The 14,370-nt window shown below is 44.4% G+C and overlaps 1 protein-coding gene across 1 annotated transcript in view; it reads right to left on the bottom strand.

The window, feature by feature from the left end:
• Positions 1–14,370, bottom strand: part of LOC129825670 (neurexin-3b-beta-like) — a 108,002-nt gene that overhangs the window by 67,356 nt on the left and 26,276 nt on the right. The window lies entirely within an intron of this gene.

The raw sequence follows: 14,370 nt of genomic DNA on the forward strand, positions 1-14,370 counted from the left end.
CAAGAGGAGCTGCACACAAACAGAGAGCGAGAGAAGGGCACAGCGAAAGGGAGAGAGAGAGATCATGAATGAGAAAAAGACACAGAGAGAGAGAGACACAGAGAGAGAGAGAGAGAGAGAGAGACACAGAAAGAGAGAGAGAGAGACACACAGAAAGAGAGAGAGAGACACACAGAAATAGAGACAGAGCGCGAGACACAGAGAAAGAGAGACAGAGAAAGAGAGAGACACATACAGAGAGAGAGACACAGAAAGAGAGAGAAAGACACACAGAAAGAGAGAGAGAGACACAGAAAGAGAGAGAGAGACAGAGAGAGACACAGAAAGAGAGAGAGACACAGAAAGAGAGAGAGAGACACAGAAAGAGAAAGAGAGAGACACACAGAAATAGAGACAGAGCGCAAGACACAGAGAAAGAGAGACAGAGAAAGAGAGAGACACATACAGAGAGAGAGACACAGAAAGAGAGAGAAAGACACACAGAAAGAGAGCGAGAGAGACACAGAAAGAGAGAGAGAGACAGAGAGAGACACAGAAAGAGAGAGACACAGAAAGAGAGAGAGAGACACAGAAAGAGAAAGAGAGAGAGAGAAACAGAACGAGAGAGAGGTACAGAAAGAGAGAGAGAGATACACAACAAGAGAGAGAAACAGAATGAGAGAGAGAAACAGAAAGAGAGAGAGAGAGAGATACAGAAAGAGAGAGAGAGATACAGAAAGAGAGAGAGAGAGAAACAGAACGAAAGAGAGACAGATGTTTCGCTGAGTGGGTGCACATTGCAGAATGGATGACTGGGTCTGGAGGGAACATAACATGCAGTTATACTGTATCTATCTCACCCCCCCCCCCCCTCTCTTTCTATTTCTCTCCCACTCAATTCAATTTCAACTCAATTTAAGGGCTTTATTGGCATGGGAAACATATGCTTACAATGCCAAAGCAAATGAGTTAGATAACAAACAAAAGTGAAATAAACAATAAAAATGAACAGTAAACATTACACTCACAAAACTTCCAAAAGAATAAAGACATTTCAAATGTCCTAATATGCCTATATACAGTGTTGTAATGATGTGCAAAAGGGAAAATAAATAAACATAAATGTGGATCGTATTTACAATGGTGTTTGTTCTTCACTGGTTGCCCTTTACTTGTGGCAACAGGTCACAAATGTTGCTGCTGTCACATTCTGACCCTAGTTCCTTTTTTATGTCTTTATTTTGGTTTGGTCAGGGCGTGAGTTGGGGTGGGCATTCTATGTTCTATATTCTATATTTTGTGCTATGTGTTGTATTTCTGTGTTTGGCCTAGTATGGTTCCCAATCAGAGGCAGCTGTCAATCGTTGTCTCTGATTGAGAACCATACTTAGGTAGTCTGTTCCCACCTGGTGTTTGTGGGTAGTTGTTTCCTGTGTTTGTGGGTAGTTGTTTCCTGTGTTTGTGGGTAGTTGTTTCCTGTGTTTGTGGGTAGTTGTTTCCTGTGTTTGTGGGTAGTTGTTTCCTGTGTTTGTGGGTAGTTGTTTCCTGTGTTTGTGGGTAGTTGTTTCCTGTGTTTGTGGGTAGTTGTTTCCTGTGTTTGTGGGTAGTTATTTCCTGTGTTTGTGGGTAGTTGTTTCCTGTGTTTGTGGGTAGTTGTTCCCTGTGTTTGTGGGTAGTTATTTCCTGTGTTTGTGGGTAGTTGTTTCCTGTGTTTGTGGGTAGTTGTTTCCTGTGTTTGTGGGTAGTTGTTTCTTGTGTTTGTGGGTAGATGTTTCCTGTGTTTGTGGGTAGATGTTTCCTGTGTTTGTGGGTAGATGTTTCCTGTGTTTGTGGGTAGATGTTTCCTGTGTTTGTGGGTAGATGTTTTCTGTGTTTGTGGGTAGTTGTTTCCTGTGTTCGTGGGTACATGTTTCCTGTGTTTGTGGGTAGTTGTTTCCTGTGTTTGTGGGTAGTTGTTTCCTGTGTTTGTGGGTAGTTGTTTCCTGTGTTTGTGGGTAGTTGTTTCCTGTGTTTGTGGGTAGTTGTTTCCTGTGTTTGTGGGTAGTTGTTTCTTGTGTTTGTGGGTAGTTGTTTCCTGTGTTTGTGGGTAGTTGTTTCCTGTGTTTGTGGGTAGTTGTTTCCTGTGTTTGTGGGTAGTTGTTTCCTGTGTTTGTGGATAGTTGTTTCCTGTGTTGTGGGTAGTTGTTTCCTGTGTTTGTGGGTAGTTGTTTCTTGTGTTTGTGGGTAGTTGTTTCCTGTGTTTGTGGGTAGTTGTTTCCTGTGTTTGTGGGTAGTTGTTTCCTGTGTTTGTGGGTAGTTGTTTCCTGTGTTTGTGGGTAGTTGTTTCTTGTGTTTGTGGGTAGTTGTTTCCTGTGTTTGTGGGTAGATGTTTCCTGTTTTTGTGGGTAGATGTTTCCTGTGTTTGTGGGTAGATGTTTAACTGTGTTTGGGGGTAGTTGTTTCCTGTGTTTGTGGGTAGATGTTTCCTGTGTTTGTTGGTGGTTGTTTCCTGTGTTTGTGGGTAGATGTTTCCTGTGTTTGTGGGTAGATGTTTCCTGTGTTTGTGGGTAGATGTTTCTTGTGTTTGTGGGTAGTTGTTTCTTGTGTTTGTGGGTAGTTGTTTCCTGTGTTTGTGGGTATATGTTTCCTGTGTTTGTGGGTAGTTGTTTCCTGTGTTTGTGGGTAGTTGTTTCCTGTGCTTGTGGGTAGATGTTTCCTGTGTTTGTGGGTAGATGTTTCCTGTGTTTGTGGGTAGATGTTTCCTGTGTTTGTGGGTAGTTGTTTCCTGTGTTTGTGGGTAGTTGTTTCCTGTGTTTGTGGGTAGATGTTTCCTGTGTTTGTGGGTAGTTGTTTCCTGTGTTTGTGGGTAGTTGTTTCTTGTGTTTGTGGGTAGTTGATTCCTGTGTTTGTGGGTAGTTGTTTCCTGTGTTTGTGGGTAGATGTTTACTGTGTTTGTGGGTAGTTGTTTCCTGTGTTTGTGGGTAGTTGTTTCCTGTGTTGTTTCCTGTGTTTGTGGGTAGTTGTTTCCTGTGTTTGTGGGTAGTTGTTTCCTGTGTTGTTTCCTGTGTTTGTGGGTAGTTGTTTCCTGTGTTTGTGGGTAGATGTTTCCTGTGTTTGTGGGTAGATGTTTCCTGTGTTTGTGGGTAGTTGTTTCTTGTGTTTGTGGGTAGTTGTTTCCTGTGTTCGTGGGTACATGTTTCCTGTGTTTGTGTTTGTTTCACCATTCAGGACTGTTTTGATTTTTGTTGTCATTCACTTTGTTATTTTTGCCTTTTTCCCGTGTTCAGTTAATAAATTTAACATGGACACTTACCACGCTGCATTTTGGTCCGATCCTTCATATTCCTCATCAGAAGAAGAAGAGAATCGTTACAGCTGCTGTGATGGCACACTGTGGTATTTCACCCAGTAGATATAGGAGTTTATCAAAATCGTTTATCAAAATCGTGTTTGTTTTCAAATTCTTTGTGGATTTGTGTAATCTGAGGGAAATATGTGTCTCTAATATGGTCATACATTTGGCAGGAGGTTAAGAAGTGCAGCTCAGTTTCCACCTCATTTTGTGGGCAGTGTGCACATAGCCTGTCTTCTCTTGAGAGCAAGGTCTCTTTCTCAATAGCAAGGCTATGCTCACTGAGTTTTTACATAGTCAAAGCTTTCCTTTAGTTTGGGTCAGTCACAGTGGTCAGGTATTCTGCCACATAGCATTCTAGTTTGCTTTGTTTTTGTGTAAATTCTTTCCATTGTGTCAAGTAATTATCTTTTTGTTTTCTCATGATTTGTTTGGGTCTAATTGTGTTGCTGTCCTGTGGCTCTGTGGTGTGTGTTTGTGTTTGTGAACAGAGCCCTAGGACCAGCTTGCTTAGGGGACTCTTCTCCAGGTTCATCTCTCTGTAGATGATGGCTTTGTTATGGAAGGTTTGGGAATTGCTTCCTTTTAGGTAGTTGTAGAATTTATCGGCTCTTTTCTGGATTTTGATCATTAGCGGGTATCGGCCTAATTCTGCTCTGCATGTATTATTTGATGTTTTACGTTGTATACTGAGGATATTTTTGCTGAATTCTGCATGCAGAGTCTCAATTTGATGTTTGTCCCATTGTGTGAATTCTTGGCTGGTGAGCAGACCCCAGACCTCACAACCATAAAGGGCAACGGGTTCTATAACTGATTCACGTATTTTTAGCCAGATCCTAATTGGTATGTCGAAATTTATGTTCCTTTTGATGGCATGTTCCTCTCTCTCTCGCTCTCACAAAGCTTGGCCCAGCTCCATCTCCCAACATGCCTGGCTGGATGTCACCCTGAAACAGCCGACAGCTAGACAGCAGCACACTGAAGGATCATGGCATTTCAAATTGGATCATCGGACCAAAAACTCTCGCTCTGTTTGATAGCAGTAGCCCTGACGGCATGGACAGGGGTCTGAGAGGTTTAGTCCATCTCTTAGCTGTAAATATTTACCTTGATCGTTTTTTTAAAGTGTGTCTAACCTCCCAGAAAATATCTTGAAGACCAAAGGGCCTTTACAAGAGGGTAAGGACTTAGGGTAAGGACGGGGAAGATGTCTAGTTTATTTTGTATTTTCTTGCTGGAATGGCAACATCATGATAGGTGTGCAAACCGATGAAGTAGTTGTGGTAGGAAAACACACCACAGAGATTATTGTATCGACAACGGCTCTGAGATCACAGACATCTGGACAACATGTAAAAACAAATTAGGAAAAACCTCAAACTTCCATCTGCCTTTTGGCCGTTTACCGCTAAAAGGTGGTAAGACATCCAATGAACAGTCCCCGAGCCCATCTGTTGTGTAAGAACTAGCCCATTAAGCGACCAACAGTCCCCGAGCCCATCTGTTGTGTAAGAACTAGCCCATTAAGCGACCAACAGTCCCCGAGCCCATCTGTTGTGTAAGAACTAGCCCATTAAGCGACCAACAGTCCCCGAGCCCATCTGTTGTGTAAGAACTAGCCCATTAAGCGACCAACAGTCCCCGAGCCCATCTGTTGTGTAAGAACTAGCCCATTAAGCGACCAACAGTCCCCGAGCCCATCTGTTGTGTAAGAACTAGCCCATTAAGCGACCAACAGTCCCCGAGCCCATCTGTTGTGTAAGAACTAGCCCATTAAGCGACCAACAGACACCTCTTCTGATCCCTATCCACCAGCCAATGACACAAAGCCATATCAGGTAACTGTTTATTGAACAGGGCGCTAGGGCGAGGAGCTTACTAGGGGCTTTCAACACACACACACACACACACACACACACACACACACACACACACACACACACACACACACACACACACACACACACACACACACACACACACACACACACACACACACACACACACACACACACACACACACACACACACACACACACACACAGGCAGGCAGACATGCATGAGCACACACACAGGCTTTCCCGGTTAAGCATTCGTGGAGTGCAAGGGAGGCAGTCGATGAGGGTGCAGCCTAACCCGTAATTACTCAAGAAATGACAATGCTTTTACAAGTGAGGGGGCCAAAAAAATCTATCATTGTTGAATTACTAATCACTGAATGCAAATTACAAGCGGGAGAAGAAAAATTCATTATCACATATTCGATCTGTCTTTCAAGTATGCAGACTGAATAGAAATAAACTTGATGTTATCACCTGGATAAAATTACAAAATCCTCTCTGTTTTCTAACTCTGTTCAAACAGGAAAAGGAATTCATCAAGCATTTAACAACTTTTCTGGTTAGCGTTGATCAGATTGAATGACCACAGTTAAATGCACACAATAATGTAGTTCATTTAAAATGTTTACATGCTTCCCACTTCACTCACGCATAAGAGGGAGGCTCGGGATACTTTAGACCGCCCCCTCGCCCCGACCCGGGCGCGAACCAGGGACCCTCTGCACACATCAACAACTGACACCCACGAAGCATCGTTACCCATCGCTCCACAAAAGTTGCGGCCCTTGCGGAGCAAGGGGAACCACTACTTCTAGGTTTCAGAGCAAGTGACATAACCGATTGAAACGCTACTAGCGCGTACCCGCTAACTAGCTAGCCATTTCACATCCGTTACACTCACCCCCCTTTCAACCTCCTCCTTTTCCGCAGCAACCAGTGATCTGGGTCACGGCACCAATGTAACAGTATAACTTTAGACCGTCCCCTCGGCCCGACACGGGCGCGAACCAGGGACCCTCTAAACACATCAACATCAGTCACCCACGAAGCGTCGTTACCCATCGCTCCACAAAAGCCGCGGCTTTCACGTCCGTTACGCTGGCACTACCCGGTGCTGGCACTACCCGGTGCTGCCAATGCTGGCACTACCCGGTGCTGGCACAAGCGCTTGAACGCCGATTACACTGTTTACTTGTCCTAATAATTTGAAAGATTGCTCAGAAAACCAGGTGTTTCAATCAGCGTATGCTAACTTTGATCATGACCACATGCCGATTATGATAAGCAGAGTAAGGTGTTTAGTTGATTAATGCCATACTCGGCCAAAATCTGTTAAATATATCCTTTTTTTGTGTGCATGTAAACCTACTTTGACTGAATGAAAACTAGCTCTTTAGGAAGGTCCAGAGAGCAAACATTTAACACAGGCACAAACTGCAGCTAGTATTGATGATGACGTAGGCCTACTACACTGAGTGTACAAAACATCAAGAACACCTTCCTAACATTACGTTGTACCCCATGTTGCACTCAGAACAGCCTCATGTTGTTATGGCATGGACTCTACAAGGTGTCTAAAGCTTTCCACAGGGATGTTGGCCCATGTTGACTTCAATGCTTCCCACAGCTGTGTCAAGTTGGCTGGATGTCCTTTGGGTGGTGGACCATTCTTGATACACACAGGAAACTGTTGATCGTAAAAAACCCAGTAGCATTGCAGTTCTTGACACAAACCGGTGCGACTGGCAGCTACTACCATAACCCGTTCAAAGGCACTTAAATATTTTGTCTTGCCCGTTCACCCTCTGAATGGCACACATACACAATCAATATCTCAACTGTCTCAGCTCTTAAAAACCCTTTAAACTGTCTCCTCCACTTCATCTACACTGATTGATGTGGATTTATCAAGAGATCATACCTTTCACCTGGATTCACCTGGTGAGTCTATGTCATGGAAAGAGCATGTTGTACACTCAGTGTAGATTGGTCTAATAGGTCAGATAGAATTAGGACCAGCCTACTGGGGCATAAAACAAAGAGAAGACAAAGTACACTTGTTCTACAAGTCCTAAACGTGAGTCACTAAAGCCTAATTCTGACTGCAAGACTGCATAATAATGTTTTAAGTCTGCTAGGCTAGGAAGATAGGTGCAGACCTCCAAACAAAATGTAGTTAGGAGAACAATTGAACCCATCCTCGCTTGTGTTAGCGAATAAGAAAATGTACAAAGGAAGGTTAGAAAGAAGGAAAATGAGAGAGAGAGAGAGACAGATGATAAAAGAAGAGAGAGAGAGAGAGAGAAAGAGAGAGCTTGACGTAAATGGTTTTCTCTATCTGTACTTTCACTGACCCCTACACAAACAAATGGGCAGACAAGACAAGAGGACAGTGGTCGCCTGGAGCTCTCGGGATTCAGATGTAATCTTATTTCCAGTTCTGGGAGGTCGCTAGCAGCTAGCGTACTATTGGGCTGGTATGTCACAGGGTTGAGGAAGGGAGAAATGGGCCAACTCTGTAAGATGTGTAAGAAACCTTAGTGGAGGCTGTTTCAAATAAACCAATAGAAATGTCATCATCCAAGTCCTGCCTGTCTTTAGCTACGTCAGCCATTTTGAATCCCAGGCTTTCTATCAGGTCCTGTGGGCTTTTCTGCATAGCTAACCAGAACTAAGGAGCGGAGGATTGGCTCTCAAACACCTGGTGACTCAACAAGATATCAAAGTCTGACTTTATGTCCCGACGTCTTTGGACAAATGTCTACTTTTGATGAATAAACTGACTTCATTTCTGACTTTCTGTGACAAATATGTTCAATTTAGGTACACTGAAATAACTCTTACGGTTAAATTAAGGCATTAATACCCACTGGATTAAGTTAAGTATTAAGGTTTGGGATAGAGTTAAACCAGAAACAACTATAGGGTTAAGTTTAGGCATTAATTCAGACTGGCTAAGTTAAAGTGGAATTGACAGCATTTAACTACTTTGCAGATATGAAACAAACCGGCAATCATAATATCAGTCCAAAATATTAAATTCACAGTTTATGCTACATAACCAACTTTATAAGAGGTTTTAAAAATAGATTACATGACGTAGAGTAAAGCATTGTTGGCCCAAAACATGGATGCAGTTCATTCAATGCACCATTAATATAATTCACCAATATATTTCTTGGTAGTACAACAAATATTGCTGGCAGGCTGTAAATCACAGCTGGCCTGGTAAATGTGTACCCTCCAGTCATTTGAGATGCCTGTTTCAGTTGTGACTCAATATAAATGGAAAAAATGGACGAATGTAACCAAGGCTGAGAGCTTCAATAAAACCAAACGATACATTTTTTATTTAACCTTTATTTATCGAGGCAAGTCAGTTAAGAATAAATTCTTATTTACAACGACGGCCTACCCCGGCCAACACTGGGCCATTTGAGCGCCGCCCTATGGGCCTCCCTATCACAGCCGGGTGTGATGCAGCCTGGACTCAAACCAGGTACTGCAGTGACACCTCTTGCACTGAGATGCTGTTTTTTAGTCCCACTGCGCCACTCGGAAGCCCTAGCAAGGGCAATGATCACAAGTCAGTCATAAGGTGGATAATCAAATCAAATTGTATTAGTCACATGCACCGAATACAACAGGTGTAGACCTTACAGTGAAATGCTTACGTACGAGCCCCTAACCAACAGTGCAGTTTAAAAAAAATACAGATAAGAATAAGAGATACAAGTAACAAGTAATTATAGAGCAGCAGTAAACAATAACAATATACACTGCTCAAAAAAATAAAGGGAACACTAAAATAACACATCCTAGATCTGAATGAATGAAATATTCTTATTAAATAATTTTTTCTTTACATAGTTGAATGTGCTGACAACAAAATCACTCAGAAATTATCAATGGAAATCATATTTATCAACCCATGGAGGTCTGGATTTGGAGTCACACTCAAAATTAAAGTGGAAAACCACACTACAGGCTGATCCAACTTTGATGTAATGTCCTTAAAACAAGTCAAAATGAGGCTCAGTAGTGTGTGTGGCCTCCACGTGCCTGTATGACCTCCCTACAATGCCTGGGCATGCTCCTGATGAGGTGGCGGATGGTCTCCTGAGGGATCTCCTCCCAGACCTGGACTAAAGCATCCGCCAACTCCTGGACAGTCTGTGGTGCAACGTGGCGTTGGTGGATGGAGCGAGACATGATGTCCCAGATGTGCTCAATTGGATTCAGGTCTGGGGAACGGGCGGGCCAGTCCATAGCATCAATGCCTTCCTCTTGCAGGAACTGCTGACACACTCCAGCCACATGAGGTCTAGCATGGTCTTGCATTAGGAGGAACCCAGGGCCAACCGCACCAGCATATGGTCTCACAAGGGGTCTGAGGATCTCATCTCGGTACCTAATGGCAGTCAGGCTACCTCTGGCGAGCACATGGAGGGCTGTGCGGCCCCCAAAGAAATGCCACCCCACGCCATGACTGACCCACCGCCAAACCGGTCATGCTGGAGGATGTTGCAGGCAGCAGAACGTTCTCCACGGCGTCTCCAGACTCTGTCACGTCTGTCACATGTGCTCAGTGTGAACCTGCTTTCATCTGTGAAGAGCACAGGGCGCCAGTGGCGAATTTGCCAATCTTGGTGTTCTCTGGAAAATGCCAAACGTCCTGCACGGTGTTGGGCTGTAAGCACAACCCCCACCTGTGGACGTCGGGCCCTCATACCACCCTCATGGAGTCTGTTTCTGATTGTTTGAGCAGACACATGCACATTTGTGGCCTGCTGGAGGTCATTTTGCAGGGCTCTGGCAGTGCTCGTCCTGCTCCTCCTTGCACAAGGCGGAGGTAGCGGTCCTGCTGCTGGGTTGTTGCCTTCCTACGTCCTCCTCCACGTCTCCTGATGTACTGGCCTGTCTCCTGGTAGCGCCTCCATGCTCTGGACACTCCGCTGACAGACACAGCAAACCTTCTTGCCACAGCTCGCATTGATGTGCCATCTTGGATGAGCTGCACTACCTGAGCCACTTGTGTGGGTTGTAGACTCCGCCTCATGCTACCACTAGAGTGAGAGCACCGCCAGCATTCAAAAGTGACCAAAACATCAGCCAGGAAGCATAGGAACTGAGAAGTGGTCTGTGGTCACCACCTGCAGAACCACTCCTTTATTGGGGGTGTTTTGCTAATTGCCTATAATTTCCACCTGTTGTCTATTCCATTTGCACAACAGCATGTGCAATTTATTGTCAATCAGTGTTGCTTCCTAAGTGGACAGTTTGATTTCACAGAAGTGTGATTGACTTGGAGTTACATTGTGTTGTTTAAGTGTTCCCTTTATTTTTTTGAGCAGTGTATATAGGAGAGTGCCGGTACAGAGTCAATATGCGGGGGCACCGGTTAGTTGAGGTAGTGTAGGTAGAGTTAATTAAAGTGACTATGCATAGATGACAACAGAGAGTGGCAGTAATGTGGAGAGGGGAGGGGGCGATGTGAATAGTCTGGGTAGCCATTTGACTAGATGTTCAGGAGCCTTATCGACCTAGATCCAAGAGGCTTAGAAGCCTCTTGGACCTAGACTTGGCGCTCCGGTACCGCTTGCCATGCAGTAGCAGAGAGAACAGTCTATGACTAGGGTGGCTGGAGTCTTTGACAATTTTCAGGGCCTTCCTTTGACACCGCCTGGCAAAGAGGTCCTGCATGGCAGGAAGCTTGGCCCCAGTGTAGTACTGGGCCGTTCGCACTACCCTCTGTGGTGCCTTGCGGTCGGAGGCCGGGCAGTTGCCACCAGGCAGTGATGCAACCCGTCAGGATGCTCTCCTGACTGGGCTAGCTAGCTTACCTGTTATGTATGTTAGCTATAAACACGGAGGCTAACGTTAGCTAGCTAGCTAATGGGAGGATTTGTCATTGGACGAGTGGGTGAGTGGCCGACATTTTCCTCTATATTGTATTTCTGTGGCTACAGCTAGAGATGCAGGCATGATTTGGTTAGCTACCAAGAAATGTGAATCACTTTGCTAGCTAGCTATGCTGAACTTGAATGACTGTTATCCACAGTTAGCATATCTCTTTGTTGTCAATCAAATGTTTTTGGTATCGTTCAAATGGGCTGTCAGGCAAGTTCCCATTAAATTGTCAAAACGTAGCTTGAGACAAGCCCCATCATTTATAAGCGCCATTTTGACGCAATTAGCTGAAAAAGTTTCAGAAAGTTTATCTACTGTTTCCTTAGATTGAAGCTCATTTCGCTCTAACATTAGTTGTTGAACTTGTTGTTGGTGATGTGCATCAACTGAGGGTGAGAAAGTTCCCACATGTAGGAGGAGTATCGTGATATTTACATATAGTTTTATTTACTGCAGTGTCTGTTAATTGTCCAAACGCACGACCACATTCCCACTCTATTGCTACAGAATGTTCACAAATGCCTTACTCTGCGTCATTACCAAAACATTCTATGAATGTATGAAAACGTGAAAATGACAATATCAAAGTGCCCGCTTGTCAAAAAATGTAACAAAAGCGGCATATTCTCCCTGGGGGGTGGGGGGGGGGGGGGGGGGGGGGGTGTATATGAACAGACCGTATTAAGATGTCATTTTAATTAAACACTGTCAGTATCACTTTAAGGATAAAGGATATAGTTAAAACTTTAGGCATTAATTCCAAATGGTCTTCCTAAAGCATTGTGGGCAGATTGGGGAGTGGTCTAAACTGCAAACTCTGGCTCCATAGTCAGCTGATTCAATCCCATTGTGAGGCCCTTGTTTTTAGTTGATTTTCTTTTGCCCCCTAGTGGCCAGTTTGACAGTGTCTCCCAAAATCCAGGGGACCTGCACACATCAGTCGAATGTTGCCTTGGATCTGGAGTGATCCCTCTGGGTGGCTAATAGGGGAGAGAACCAGGGCTAGGCCAGCAACCAGGAGGGAGGTAGAGAGGAGAGACCTAGGCCAGCAACCAGGAGGGAGGTAGAGAGGAGAGACCCAGGGCTAGGCCAGCCCCTGTAGGGAGGTAGGGGGAGAGACCAGCCCCTGTAGGGAGGTAGTGGGAGAGACCAGTCCCTGTAGGGAGGTAGGGGGAGAGACCAGCCCCTGTAGGGAGGTAGGGGGAGAGACCAGCCCCTGTAGGGAGGTAGGGAGAGAGACCAGCCCCTGTAGGGAGGTAGGGGGAGAGACCCAGGGCTAGGCCAGCCCCTGTAGGGAGGTAGGGGGAGAGACCAGCCCCTGTAGGGAGGTAGGGGGAGAGACCAGCCCCTGTAGGGAGGTAGGGGGAGAGACCCAGGGCTAGGCCAGCCCCTGTAGGGAGGTAGGGGGAGAGACCAGCCCCTGTAGGGAGGTAAGGGGTAAGGGGAGAGACCAGCCCCTGTAGGGAGGTAGGGGGAGAGACCCAGTGCGTGGCCAGTTAAGTGGAGCATTTTCCTCTTTCTTCCTCCCTCTCTATATCCTTACCTCCCTCCTTGTGTGTGTGTACTGTTTGTGTATTTTTTTAATTTAACCAGGCAAGTAAGTGAAGAACACATTCGTATTTACAATGGCGGCCTACCCTGGACAACACTGGGTCAATTGTGCACCGCCCTATGGGACTCCCAATCACAACCAGATGTGATGCAGCCTGGATTCAAACCAGGTAGTCTAGTGACCCCTCTTGCACTGAGATGCAGTGTCTTAAACCCCTGCGCTACTAGGGAGCCCTGTGTGTGTGTGTGTGTGTGTGTGTGTGTGTGTGTGTGTGTGTGTGTGTGTGTGTGTGTGTGTGTGTGTGTGTGTGTGTGTGTGTGTGTGTGTGTGTGTGTGTGTGTGTGTGTGTGTGTGTGTGTGTGTGTGTGTGTGTGTGTGTGTGTGTGGTGCATATAGTAGTGATAGGAATAAATCGATCAAGTTACATATCCGGATGTTATTTTTAATGCTATATCGCATTGTTTTGACAATTTCAACAACCATTTTGACAGAGCTTGAAGAACTGTGGTCAAATGTTGCACAATCCAGATGTGGAAAGCTCTTAGGGTGTTTCTCAATATGCATACTACCGTGCCCACACTCTCATGCTCTGACGGCGTAATAATCTAACTATCCAACAAGTTAAACAGGCAAAGATGATCTGAAACTAATTTTATGCAAGGTAGATATATATATTTGGGTAGCTACCAGTTCTTCGTGGCTAGCTAGCTAGCCAGTTTGCCCTTTTGACTTACTATGGACTTACCCATTCACTGAACCGTCTTCCAGCCAGGACAACAAAGGCAATAGAGACGAAACAAGATATACACAAAGCAACCATTTTACTTCATAACAATCAGCTAGCTATATGTGAATCGTAATAATGTAGCTAACCAGATAGTTTACCAGGCAAAAATGACCTAAAACTAATATTATGCAAGATAGATGTCAATTATTTGTGGATAGCTAGCTAATAGTTCTTCGTGGCTATCTGGCAAGCTAACAGCACTAGTACCTAGCCAGTTAGCCCTATTGACTTATTATGGGCTTGCCATCTATGGTACGTAGGCACGTAAACATGCCAAAATGAACACAGCATGCATTTATTAACGTATCAAGATAAAACATTGCAGTCAGGTAACATATGAGATGTGATTAGGCAACATTTCATTACAAAGTTGGAGTGTATTTTCTCTCGCTTCAGCTGAAATATTGTCTGCCATTGATTTCAATAAATGTTGTGTAATCTTTTACATGGTTGCATCATATTTCTTTGCATACTTTCTGTTGAACCTTTTATCGATGCATGCTTAAGAATATGTACAAAGATCAAAAATATGTACAAACCGAGAATGCATTTGCCCTCCGTACGCAAGTGCCCTCAGTGCTCCGTTTCGCATATATTGATTTGGACTCATACTCCAACCCTCCCATGGTCCAATTTGTATGTTCTCTGAGCACAGTAGTATGCATTTTGAGAAACACCCTTAGAGACTTACCCAGAATCTGTAAATTGCTGCTTACCAGCTGTAAACACTGCCAAAGGTGCTTCTACAAAGTATTGACTCAGGGGTGTGAATACTTATGTAAATTAGATATTTCTGAATTTTATTTTCAATAAATGTGCAAAAAATTCTAAAAACAGGTTTCACTTTGTCATTATGGGGTATTGTGATGTTATTATGGGGTATTGTGATGTCATTATGAGGTATTGTGATGTCATTATGGTAGTATGTAATAGTGTGTAGATGGGTGAGAAAAAAAAAATATTTTAT

The sequence above is a fragment of the Salvelinus fontinalis genome, chromosome 27, assembly GCF_029448725.1.
Source record: "Salvelinus fontinalis isolate EN_2023a chromosome 27, ASM2944872v1, whole genome shotgun sequence".
NCBI classification, from domain to species: domain Eukaryota; kingdom Metazoa; phylum Chordata; class Actinopteri; order Salmoniformes; family Salmonidae; genus Salvelinus; species Salvelinus fontinalis.